We start from the raw sequence: 13,615 nt of genomic DNA, 5'->3' as shown, positions 1-13,615 counted from the left end.
ACATTTCTCAATGAATCATGCTTATACAAACTGCTGGAACTTCGATTCTTTTGTGGTCTGCCCTTCCTTGTCAGTGAAATACTCTCTCCTTCTCATAATATAAAGATGTTATGCCAAGCTGTTTTAGCTTGCCAAATTTTCTTATATTGTGGGGCCGGAGGGGGAAAGTTTTGACTATCATAATATGTCAGGCAAATCACAGAACAACGCATACACGACACACACAATGCACATTTTTCTAATTTATAAACTATGTCTCTCACACCGAACTTTCCTCCGAACTTATTTTGAAAATCCACGATCTTAGAGCAACTTTAAGGATATTAGAGAAACTATCATTTGGAGCGGGAGTATGGTTGTAAATCATAGCGTCGTGACTAAACAGCGAAAATTGGGAGGTGTAATTTCCTCATAGTAAAAAGTTCTGTAAAGGGTAATTAGTATTCTGTCAAATTAGGAATTAAGACATTCCATTTTAATCGTTTTAGTGAGTTCAACTCAATTCCAGAGCCGTTGGATTAGAGTGATTGACCAAAATGATGTGCGTCGAACTTGAACTTTCTTGGTGTGCCGGCCCGCCACTCCGAGCCAAGCGGGACGGACATATGTTAAGCTAATTTATCTCCGTTTTCTTTGCTCTCTTCCATTCCTCGATCAATCCAAGAAGAGAAGACGCCAACACTATGAGCTGGCCCGACCTGCCGGCCGAGCTCATCGCGAGGATCGCCGACAGGATCACCTCGCACGCGGACCTCGCACGCTTCCGCTCGGTGTGCCCGTCATGGCGCTCCGCCTCTGCAGAGCACGCCGCCTGTCGCCGCGTCCCGCTACTTCTCCTGCCCACCGAAGATCACTTCGGCGTCAACCGCCCTCTCTGGTCCCTCGCTGACGACACCGTCGTGGAGGTCCCCGTCCCCGCCGTGCGCGGCTTCTCCTTCCTCTACGCCTCGCCGCACGGCTGGACGCTCGGCGTTGCCGACGACCTCTCGGCCACGCTGCTGCATCCCTTCACCAGCGCGTCGGAGAGCCTACCCGCACTGCCGCCCTCCTTCCGGGACAACGGTCAGGAGATCCTCTGTGACATGGTATGGGATAAATCGCCTGACGCCGTCATGGTCTCGCCGCGAATGGGCGCGTACTTCTGCCGGCTACGGCCCGGCGACGGACCGTGGAGCCCGGTCGGCGGATGCTCGCAGGGCGCTGACCATGTGAGTAGCATCACCTACTGCGACGGCACGGTCAACCTTCTGGACGGGCGCGCCGAAACCTTCGACGTTGCCGCCGTGATCGAGCCGCCGGACATGGCCGCGCCACCCCACTCCTGGCTCGAACCCGAGTCCGCCCTCATCGTCTCGTCCGGGGAGCTGCTTCTGATCGTCAGGACGCACCTCATGCATATTCGAACCATTCTTCCACGGCTCGGACTGCCCCTTCAAAGCCTTCCGCGCGGACGGCCGGAGCCCGGCGGCCGCGTGGTCGGAGATCGCCGGGGGCGACATCGGCGACCGCGCCGTGTTCGTGGACCACCTCCGAGGGTTCTGCGTCGAGGTCAACGGGGTGCGGCGGAACTGCGTCTACGTGGCCAGCTCGTACGAGGAGTTCACCGATGAGTACCTGGTGGACGGCTACGGGAGCTACACCGTGTCCGTGCTCGACTTGGACGACCTCACTACCCAGTCCCTCTCGCTCGGGAACCTGGAGAAATGCCGGCGCAGTAGGTTCTGGCAATGGCCCTCCTGTTTTTTTTTTTTTTGAGACCCCTCGATCTGTGTTACAGTTGTAGTATCTCAACTCATGGAGGGAAACTTTTGGTCTAGGGACATATGCACCCTATATGGGAAAAAAATTTAGTAATTCAACAAAAGTCGAAAATTTCTGAAAATATTTTTGAAATAAACTTGACCTTCTATTGTACTCGTGAGAATAAATCCAAAAAAATATCCCATTGACTTCTTTTCAAAAAAGACAAATTTTTGGCTAAAATAGTGACCTATAGTAGCAAATAAATTTTGTCTTTTTTCTGTGACGTCAATTTTTGTTTTTTTCGTCGAGATTTATTTACTAGTGCAAAAGTAAGTCAAGTGTTTTGTCAAAATAGTTATTACCTATTTTGACTTTTTATTAAAATATTAAAAAATTCCATATAGGGTGTATATACACCCAAAAACCAAAGTGTATTTCCCCTCAACTCATGCACTAGCTCAACACCACACGCACACCCCTAGTGCACAAGCTAGACCCTAGAACTATACACACAGCACACATATTTTTAAGTGTCTGTAGGAGGCAAAGTTGCAACCATGCGCATGCGTGTTGGGCCAGGACGCCATTCTTTGCTTCTACGTCGGCACGGAAACCTTCACACGGGCCCGCTCCCGCTCCTGCTCCTCGCACCTCGCCGACGGCCGCTCCGGCCCCGGCGACCACAACCTCCCGCCGCTCACCGCTCCGGCGTTCGACGGCCACCCTCCCGTCCTCTCCCCTCTCCCCCGCTCCCATGGACTCCCCGGCTGCCCCTAGTCGCGGGCGTGACCGGCGCTGGCTCGAGGCCAGCCCGTCCTCCTGCAACTCCGCGAGGCTCTCCTATCGGCAGGCGCTCTATGGGTCGTCGACCGCCGCCCTTCCTTCGGCTTCACCCCTGCCGCCTCCGCACGTCATCTGCTCCGAGATCCTCTCCGAGGAGGAGCCTGTCGAGGAGCGCGAATGGCTCGTGGCCGAAGGCGGCCCCCGCAGCGGCGTCGCCCGCGGCGGCGCGCTCCCGCCGTGCGCTCGCCCACGCCTCCCGTCGCCCCGCCTGCTGAGCCTGGCTAGCACTGGGCCTAGGAGTTCTTCTCGCGATGCTGCTACCATGGCCAACCCAGATCCAAGTGCCGCCGCGACATCCGCTGCGCGCACTGCGGTTTCTACGAACATGTGGCGCGCATGTGCACCAACCCGCGCTCGCCTCGTCCCCCTCGCGCTCCAGCCCGTCGCCCAAGCGTCTCCGAGGGCCTTCCCCGCCGCAGCCTTCGCCCTCGCGGGAGCCTTCGGCTTCGTCCCCGTCCGTCCAAGGGTCCTGGCAGCCTGTGTCTTCCGGACCCGCCGTCCCCTCACCCCGCGCCTCCAACGTCGCGCGGCCCGCCTCCCCCTCCGTCCCCCTCACCGGCCACCCCTCGCTGCGCCCGGCCGCTGCTCCCGCGTGTTTCCTGCCGCTTTCCGCGGAGATCGACGACGCCGAGGAGGAGCTCCGGAGTGCGTTGCTTGCAACCGTCGCGGGGTGCAGGACCGGGGTCTCGTGCCAGGAGGTCTCCAGCGTGATCTGCTCGTGCTTTGGCATCCCGGAGGCGCGCTTCTCGGTCCACCGACACTTGCCGGAGGACTTCCTCATCCGCTTCCAGTGTGCGGAGGATCGGGCCCTGGTGGCGAATGATGGCCTTTGGACCGCCCGCTTCCGCCTGCTCCTTCACCCGTGGAGCGCGCTCGCCGGTGCGGAGCAGGTGTGCGCCCGCTTTCAGGTGCACCTCGAGCTCACCGGGGTGCCCGACCATGTCCGGCACCGCGCCACCGCGATCACACTGCTCTCTCTGTTCTGCCTGGTGGAGCACCTCGAGCCGCGCACTCGCCGTGGCGTGGACCTGGACATCTTCCGGCTCACGGCCTGGGCGGCCAACCCCGACGCGATCCCTCTCGCCGCCGACCTCTTCCTTCCGGTGCGCGATGGCGTTGCCCTCGATGCGGACCCCGACGTTGCCGAGCGCCTTGGTGTGGACCTACTGCGTTTTCCAGTAGCGATTCATGTGGCCCGCTGCGAGGATTTCCGTCGACCCGCCCTGCCGCCTCCACCGCCGCGTCATTCTCCAGGCCCTTACTCCGATGATGGCGCCGACCCCGGACAGGGCTCTCCACCATGCCCTGAGCTGTGACGTCCGGATAATTAAGCTACAGTAAACCCCTATTAATGGTGCCACATCATCACATTACTGTTGATAATCCCCACTTGATCCAAATTACTGTCCGGATTCAAATTCAAATTTAAAGTCAAAAATCCAAGTTTGTCAAGCATGAAAACTAAAATGTTCAAATTGTGGCAAATAATCCTTGGATATTTTTCATGTTGGGACCAACCTCTTTTGAGTTCCCAAAATGCCCCTGGATTCTATTTTGGTGGTCCAGCAACTTTTATCTTTCCTTATTTAATTTCAAAAAATACCTAGTCAATTCCAATTGCCTTGAAACATTTTGTGGCAGTTTCATAATTCGCAAAGTATTTATGGGCCAAGTTCCACATTGTTACAAAGACCAATTGGCAGCTCAAAATATTGCAAACTGATTCTACAACAGAGTAAAAATAAATAAAAAGAAAAGGCCTAACTACTATGGGTTAATGGGCTCTAGTGCCCTTATGCACTTTGGCCCGTCTATCAACATTCGCCCAGCCCACCTCCACCTCATCCCCAACCTCGCTACAGGAGGCGGGGGGATCGTGGCGGCCATCCCATGGCGCCCCTGGTCCCGTGGCAGCCATCCCTGCTCCCTCCATGTGGTTAAGAGGACGCCCTCGCCCTCTTCCCTCCCTCGCTGAACCCTAGCCGCCTCTCCTTCCTCTCCCCCGTGCTGCGACCTCCTCTCCTCGCCCCGCCCGAGCGACACCGTCGCCATGCCGCCTCCACAGACGCGGCCACCGGCCTCCCCAAGCCCTGAGACGGCGACGAGGAGGACAACCACCGTCAACTTCGTCCATCCCGAGCATCAAATCGAGCGGAGCCGCACCGAATCGCCGCCATCGAGCTCGTCCTTGAACTTCTGCACCGACGGCCGCCACTGTTGATTCGCCTCCGCCCCGGATCGTCTTCTTCCTCGGCTCGCCATCGCCTTCTTCAACGCCGGCACCCACTGCAGCTACTAAGCCCCCCACCGGGCCATCGTGCGCCTCCCCGGTGAGCACTGCACGTCCTCCTCCTCTCCCCTACTCCCTTCGTCCCCGTAGCCCCGCTAGCCGCCATGGCCGTAGGTTATCTTCGCCGCTCTGATTCGTCGCCTCCTAGCCGTCCCCGGCCCCCTCGACCTCACCATCAAGCTCGTGGGGAACCTCTCGTCCGATTCCTGCTTTTCCCGGTCTCGATCCGTGCACCTCTGCACCGTTGCTCACCGTAGCCGTGCCCGGTTCCCGCCGTCCTCACGCCCGGGCTACACCCCGCTTCAACCCGGCGCCGCAACCCTCCAGCCCCGCTGCGCCCCGCGTGGCCTCCGCCGCGCCGCGCCCTGCCGGCCCCCTCGCCGCTCCGGCCGGTGCCCTGCAGCCACGGCAACCCTGCCGGCGCCCCGCGGCCTGGCGCTCTCCCTGGGCGCGTGCCCAAGCGGGCTGGCGCCCCAGCGCCCGCGCCCGCTCCGTTAACCGCCCGCTCAAGTGGCCAGATGGGCCACTGCCAGTAGGGCCCCACCAGCCCCTTTTTCTTACAAAAAAAAGTAAAAAAACAAATAATTAATTAGTTAAATAATTAATTAAAAAGCTAATCAACTTAATTAACTAGGGATTAATTAGCCTAATCACTGGATTAGTTAAAACTGAGAATTAATTAACTAGACATAGCCTATGACAGGGGGCCCCATCCCCTGTTGACCAGTCAAACGTTGACTGGTCAACTGGGACCCCCTGGCCCACCTGTCAGCCACTGGGTACACTTTTGTGTACACTGTGCTGGGTGCGCCTAGCTTTTTAGCATTTATTTTTGTATTAAAAATTAATTTCAGAATATTAATAAACCTTTGAAAAGCATAGAAAATAATCCGTAGCTCGGATGAAAAAGTTTTCTACATGAAAGTTGCTCAGAATTTCAAGACGAACCCGGATACGCGCTCCGTTCATCCGCCACACCTCCCTAGCATAGCAAACGTTGAACTTTTCCCCTCCGGTTCATATGTCTAACAGACGTCCGGAACCGGGAAAACTTTCCCGGATGTTTTCCCTCTTCGCCAGTATCGCCTAACGCTACGTTAGATCACCTCTGCCCCGCTTACTGTCTTGTTATGCATATGTTTGTGTGTATTTACTGTTTCTTCCCCCTCTTCTCTCCGGTAGACCCCGAGACCGATGCTGATGCCCCTGTGATCGACTACATCACCGACGACCCTCCTTCTTGTCTGAGCAACCAGGCAAGCCCCCACTTTGATCATCCCGATATCGCCCATTCTATACTCTCATGCTTGCATTAGATTTTGCTACTGTATTTGATTGCTCCTATTCTGATGCATAGCCTGCTTTTGTACCTGCTTATTGTTACCTACCTCCTTATCCTAAACTGCTTAATATAGGTTGGTTAGTGATCCATCAGTGACCCCCACTTGTCCTTGTCGCCCCTGCTTCATCATCGACGCCTCGATCGACGCGATCGACGACCAGAGCCCGACACCTCACATCACATCAAGCCCCTTTTGTTGCTCGACTCTGCAGAGCTACTATCGAGTGCCGAGGGTGATCCCTCATAAAACACTCCTGATGATAATTCTGTAGTGTAGCTATTCGGTTGTGGTCATCGAGGGTGATTTCCTCTTTCACCATTCCTGATATGGCTCTGTCGTTCAACACCTCAAGTGTGAACCTCGAGGGTGGTCCCTCTTACATTCACCTCGATGATTACATTGAGTGGAATCCTCCGGGGGTGATTCCTCGGGTTTTCCCCTTGATGTCTGGACACACGGTTACTTTGACTTTACTTGACACCTTTGGGAAAGTCGGGCGGGCCCGGAGAGCACCCGCAAGATGGTTATGAGGCACGGCAGGGAAGTCTGGCAGCCCTCGAGTGGGCTGGGCTTGCCCTTGCCGTATTTCCTTGAGACGGGGCGATGGGGTCACATTATCGTGAGTCTCTGCTCGTCTCCGCGAGCTAATAATACACTATGGTTTGGGTATTTGTTCTGAATTGGCCTTTGGCCTTTACGCACCAACCACCACGTGAGAATAGTTATGGGCCTCGACGTCGTGGTATCAGCCGAAGCTTTGTCAGATGTCCAGTTTAGCATTGTGGCACGGTCGGATCGTGCCATCCACTACATGGGTGGTGCTGGTATCCACCCTGCACACAACGATCCGGAGTGCAACGGGCGATGGGCCCAGACCCCGGAGTGCTTAGGATGTAGACCGGCGGGGACCTCTCTGCTGAGCCTAGGTCGGGCTGCGACGTGTTGATCTTCCGAGGCCGGGCATTGACCCCAGAAAGGTGTGTCCGGCCAGAGTGATCGAGCGTGTTGGAAAACGTGGTGCACCCCTGCAGGGAAGATCTTTATTCGAATACCATGTCCACGGTAATGGACGTTCAGACTTATATCTTGATCTGATACAACTAGAAATGGATACTTAAGATATGTGGCTCCGGATTGCTTTCTCGCAGGGAGTCGAGGAAGGATCTCTGGGCATTGTTGCTACAACATGTTTGTTAAATATAAACTGCTATTCTTTACTCTTCTACATGCTGCAAGATGCTCGGAGCTGCGTGAAGATGCTAGTCTTCGATAGGCTAGGCCCTCCCCCTCTATTCTGGCATTCTGCAGTTCAGTCCACAGATACAAACCTTCCATTTGATACCAGTGCATACTTAGTATAGATCTGATGCTTGCGAGTACTTTGGATGAGTACTCACGGTTGCTTTGCTACCCCTTTTCCCCCTTCTTTCTTCTTTCTGGTTGATGCAACCAGATGGTGGATCCTTGGAGCTAGATGCCACCGTCGATGGATACTACTACATGGAGGCTACCGAAGACCAGGAGTAGTTAGGAGGTCCCAGGCAGGAGGCCTTGCCTCTTCGATCATGTTGCTTTTGTGCTAGCCTTCTTAAGGCATCCTTGTTTAACTTATGTCTGTACTCAGATATTGTTGATTCCGCTAACTCCTGTGTATCGAGCTATGTATTCGAGCCCTCGAAGCCCCTGGCTTGTAATATAAAGCTTGTATTATTTTATTTGTGTCTAGAGTTGTGTTGTGATATCTTCCCGTGAGTCCCTGATCTTGATCGTACACATTTGCGTGTATGATTAGTGTACAATTGAATCGGGGGGCGTCACAAGTTGGTATCAGAGCCGACTGCCTGTAGGACCCCCCCTTTCCAACTCCTTGGCCAAAGTTGAGTCTAGTGTTTGAAAAATTGTTTTACTAACATGGCTGTGTGGCTTACGGGTCCACGTCGCCATTGGGTGGTATTAGGATCTTTTATTCCTCGTCTATACTCTGGGACTCTGATCTCTCTTCTATTCGGGCTAAATGGTTTTGCAAACTATAACTCTAGGTTCTCGTAAATACTTCTCCCGGAGAGCCCCTTCATTCCAAATGATGGCCCGCTTCACCAGAAGATTTTGAAGATACTCTCCGATGTTTTACCGAGTCCCTCGTACCCTTCGCCATTGCGATCCCTACCACTGATAAATCCTTATGCGTAACTACCTATGTTGCCGTTCATACCTTCATCCCCAGTTGCTCTTGTTATTTCAAGATGTCCTGAAATACTCTTTGATGTTCCAACAATTCTTTATGCTTACTGCCCTGCAGTTCCTTGCCGCATGAATACCCCTATGGATAATTACTCGCTCTTATCGAGTATCCATTCATCTCCAGTTAAACTTATGCTTCATAACATACTTTGTAATACAATCCGAGCTTTTGAGGACCTCTGTCGCCAATTACTCTAGAAGGTCTTACATGCTTGCACTCTGGCTATTTCCGTATGCCTAGCTGTATCCATTGACGTCCTTTCTCATTGTCATTTTGAGTCTTTCAATTTGATATGTTTGTGAGTAGTCACAATCATCAGTTGGTCCTTATAAATTATCATTCCGGCTCAAAGGTCTTCTTGAACATGAGTTGGTTCTCGGCCAGTCAGATTGCCATTGGTTGTGCCCTAAGTCTATTCAACTTATCCATTCTTGATCAAAGCGTTTGCTTCTGATCCCTTGACTTGGGAATCATAATTCCTTTGCATTTTGAACTCTGAATTAGTCAGTTGCTTCTATAATCTGACCTCCTTGCATTCTTTCTTCTTCTGGTTGAGTGCCGTTGCTCACATCAGATCCCTTGTGGACTACCAGATCCTTTGTGGATTTTATCCGACAACGTCCTTCATATTCAGTAACTTTGTGAGCCTTTCCTCGGATACACAATGCCTTTGGCAAATTGTATCCCCCGCTCTCATCAACCATACTCTGCTTCCGGGCTTTTATCTACTCGTGAAGTTTGTGGTATATGTTCCTAAGATGCCCCTATGGGTTGAATCTATGGCTTCCCTAAACTGTGTGAACCTGAACATTATGCAGGTTATATCTACTGGCGTTTCTTTGGATAAATTGTCAATTCTACAACTTTGTCAAAGACGAGAAGTAAATGAAAAGTTGTGCATTAGAGAAGTGGGAGTCGACCTTGAACTTTGTGTTCATGCCCATGGACACGATGTGGAACTTATCATGGAAGCTTCTTGTATTAATAATAATCCCCTTGTGATAAGTTCATCTTTTATCTATGTTTGGTCCTTTGCAACCGTGCTTCCAACCATGATTGTTCTTAGTTGATTTCATTTCTCGGACAAGTGGAAGTACTTGTCTTCTGTAGATCATTTCACCCGTCCAACCTCTATTCTGCTATACCCTCGAGTATTACCCTCTGGTATCTCGAGATTATCACGGAAATACATAACCTCTTATGAGTTCTTCATCAACCATTATTTCTTGCCGATTCCAATTTTCCATGGGTTCTAAGTTGTTAGACACTTGAGAACACCGATAACTAATTCGAGTCTACACTTTTCCCTTCCATTGTTTTGTTTAACCTTTCTTATAAACTAATATATCTGAGCAGTGATAACTTGCTGCTTATGTTAACACCTTGGTGTACAAACTCTGTCAGTAAGACCTTGTTACTATTGTTGATGACATTCCGGTAGCCACCGACGGACGAGAACTTTGCCTATTGGTCCGCCTCGTTCAACGAGCAGGAAAATGGTTCTCTTTGTCCCTCGCCCTTGGTACCAACATTGTTGCCAACATAACTAACATGTTGTCCTCTGAGCTGCCTTGCTATCATGACTGTGCAAAATGTAACGCCTTCTTGCTTTTAACCCACATGGTGGGCCCATAACCCACAGTTCCACAGGATCGAAACCTGACTCTCATTTACATCCCAGTTTTCTAAGTTATTCCTCGCACTTGGCTTCGTATGTAAATCACGAGCCACCTTCCTCGCGATCTATTCTGGTATTAGACGCAATACTTTTTCCCATTGCTCTGAACCCCTTCATCACCTGTCTTATGCATCAGCTGGATGCATACCTGGTTGAAACTTGTTATACCTTCTTATAGCACTCTCGATACGTTCCTGGTGCTTCTACAATCTTTTTCCTTGAGATAACTACCGGATGTCGATCCTTTCAGACGTCCATCCTTATAGCTTCCCCCTTATTACACGCCTTAAATCACGGGACGAGATTTCTTGTAGTAGAGGAGAATTGTGACGTCCGAATAATTAAGCTACAGTAAACCCCTATTAATGGTGCCACATCATCACATTACTGTTGATAATCCCCACTTGATCCAAATCACTGTCCGGATTCAAATTCAAATTTAAAGTCAAAAATCCAAGTTTGTCAAGCATGAAAACTAAAATGTTCAAAGTGTGGCAAATAATCCTTGGATATTTTTCATGTTGGGACCAACCTCTTTTGAGTTCTCAAAATGCCCCTGGATTCTATTTTGGTGGTCCAGCAACTTTTATCTTTCCTTACTTAATTTCTAAAAATACCTAGTCACTTCCAATTGCCTTGAAACATTTTGTGGCAGTTTCATAATTCGCAAAGTATTTATGGGCCAAGTTCCACATTGTTACAAAGACCAATTGGCAGCTCAAAATATTGCAAACTGATTCTACAACAGAGTAAAAAGAAATAAAAAGAAAAGGCCTAACTACTATGGGTTAATGGGCTCTAGTGCCCTTATGCACTTTGGCCCGTCTATCAACATTGGCCCAGCCCACCTCCACCCCATCCCCAACCTCGCTACAGGAGGCGGGGGGATCGTGGCAGCCATCCCATGGCGCCCCTGGTCCCATGGCAGCCATCCCTGCTCCCTCCCTGTGGTTAAGAGGACGCCCTCGCCCTCTTCCCTCCTTTGCTGAACCCTAGCCGCCTCTCCTTCCTCTCCCCCGTGCTGCGACCTCCTCTGCTCGCCCCGCCCGAGCGACACCGTCGCCATGCCGCCTCCACAGACGCGACCACCGGCCTTCCCAAGCCCTGAGACGGTGACGAGGAGGACAACCACCGTCAACTTCGTCCATCCCGAGCATCAAATCGAGCGGAGCCGCACCGAATCGCCGCCATCGAGCTCGTCCTTGAACTTCTGCACCAACGACCGCCGCTGTCGATTCGCCTCCGCCCCAGATCGTCTTCTTCCTCGGCTCGCCATCGCCTTCTTCAACACCGGCACCCACTACAGCTACTAAGCCCCCCACTGGGCCATCATGCACCTCCCCGGTGAGCACCGCACGTCCTCCCCCTCTCCCCTACTCCCTTCGTCCCCGTAGCCCCGCTAGCCGCCATGACCATAGGTCATCTTCGTCGCTCTGATTCGTCGCCTCCTAGCCGTCCCCGCCCCCCTCGACCTCACCATCACGCTCGTGGGGAACCTCTCGTCCGATTCCTGCTTTTCTCGGTCTCGATCCGTGCACCTCTGCACCGTTGCTCATCGTAGCCGTGCCCGGTTCCCGCCGTTGTCACACCCGGGCCACACCCCGCTTCAACCCAGCGCCGCAACCCTCCAGCCCTGCTGCGCCCCGCGTGGCCTCCGCCGCGCCGCGCCCTGCCGGCCCCCTCGCCGCTTCGGCCGGCGCCCTGCAGCCACAGCAACCCTGCCGGCGCCCTGCGGCCTGGCGCTCTCCCCTGGGCGCGTGCCCAAGCGGGCTGGCGCCCCAGCGCCCGCGCCCGCTCCGTTAACCGCCCGCTCCAGTGGCCAGATGGGCCACTGCCAGTAGGGCCCCACCAGCCCCTTTTTCTTAAAAAAAAGAAGTAAAAAAACAAATAATTAATTAGATAAATAATTAATTAAAAAGCTAATCAACTTAATTAACTAGGGATTAATTAGCCTAATCACTGGATTAGTTAAAACTAAGAATTAATTACCTAGACATAGCCTATGATAGGGGGCCCCATCCCCTGTTGACCAGTCAAACGTTGACTGGTCAACTGGGACCCCCTGGCCCACCTGTCAGCCACTGGGTACACTTTTGTGTACACTGTGCTGGGTGCGCCTAGCTTTTTAGCATTTATTTTTGTGTTAAAAATTAATTTCAGAATATTAATAAACCTTTGAAAATCATAGAAAATAATCCGTAGCTCGGATGAAAAAGTTTTCTAGATGAAAGTTGCTCAGAATTTCAAGACGAATCCGGATACGCGGCCCGTTCGTCCGCCACACGTCCCTAGCATAGCAAACGTTGAACTTTTCCCCTCCGGTTCATCTGTCTAACAGACGTCCGGAACCGGGAAAACTTTCCTGGATGTTTTCCCTCTTCGCCAGTATCGCCTAACGCTATGTTAGATCACCTCTGCCCCTCTTGTTGTCTTGTTATGCATATGTTTGTTTGTATTTACTGTTTCTTCCCCCTCTTCTCTCCGGTAGACCCCGAGACCGATGCTGATGCCCCTGTGATCGGCTACGTCACCGACGACCCTCCTTCTTGTCTGAGCAACCAGGCAAGCCCCCCCTTTGATCATCCCGATATCGCCCATTCTATACTCTCATGCTTGCATTAGATTTTGCTACTGTATTTGATTGCTCCTATTCTGATGCATAGCCTGCTTTTGTACCTGCTTATTGTTACCTACCTGCTTATCCTAAACTGCTTAATATAGGTTGGTTAGTGATCCATCAGTGACCCCCACTTGTCCTTGTCGCCCCTGCTTCATCATCGACGCCTCGATCGACATGATCGACGACCAGAGCCCGACACCTCACATCACATTAGGCCCCTTTTGTTGCTCGACTCTGCAGAGCTACTATCGAGTGCCGAGGGTGATCCCTCATAAAACACTCATGATGATAATTCTGTAGTGTAGCTATTCGGTTGTGGTCATCGAGGGTGATTTCCTCTTTCACCATTCCTGATACGGCTCTGTCGTTCAACACCTCAAGTTTGAACCTCGAGGGTGGTCCCTCTTACGTTCACCTTGATGATTACATTGAGTGGAATCCTCCGGGGGTGATTCCTCGGGTTTTCCCCTTGATGTCTGGACACACGGTTACTTTGACTTTACTTGAGACCTTCGGGAAAGTCGGGCGGGCGCAAAGAGCACCCGCAAGATGGTTATGAGGCACGGCAGGGAAGTCTAGCAGCCCTCGAGTGGGCTGGGCTTGCCCTTGCCGTATTTCCTCGAGACGGGGCGACGGGGTCACATTATCGTTAGTCTCTGCTCGTCTCCGCGAGCTAATAATACACTATGGTTTGGGTATTTGTTCTGAATTGGCCTTTGGCCTTTACGCACCAACCACCACGTGAGAATAGTTATGGGCCTCGACGTCGTGGTATCAGCCGAAGCTTTGTCAGATGTCCAGTTCAGCATTGTGGCACGGTCGGATTGTGCCATCCACTACATGGGTGGTGCTGGTA

General features: G+C 52.3%; 1 pseudogene; it reads left to right on the top strand.

Moving 5' to 3' along the window:
* The first annotated feature begins 683 nt into the window (after positions 1 to 683).
* Positions 684 to 1,755, top strand: LOC123039180 (uncharacterized; annotated as a pseudogene).
* Positions 1,756 to 13,615: the final 11,860 nt, after the last annotated feature.

This window comes from Triticum aestivum, chromosome 2B (assembly GCF_018294505.1).
Source record: "Triticum aestivum cultivar Chinese Spring chromosome 2B, IWGSC CS RefSeq v2.1, whole genome shotgun sequence".
Classification (NCBI taxonomy): Eukaryota; Viridiplantae; Streptophyta; class Magnoliopsida; order Poales; family Poaceae; genus Triticum; species Triticum aestivum.
The sequence above is the reverse complement of the archived record's forward strand: the minus strand, read 5'-3'. Positions and strand labels throughout refer to the sequence as shown.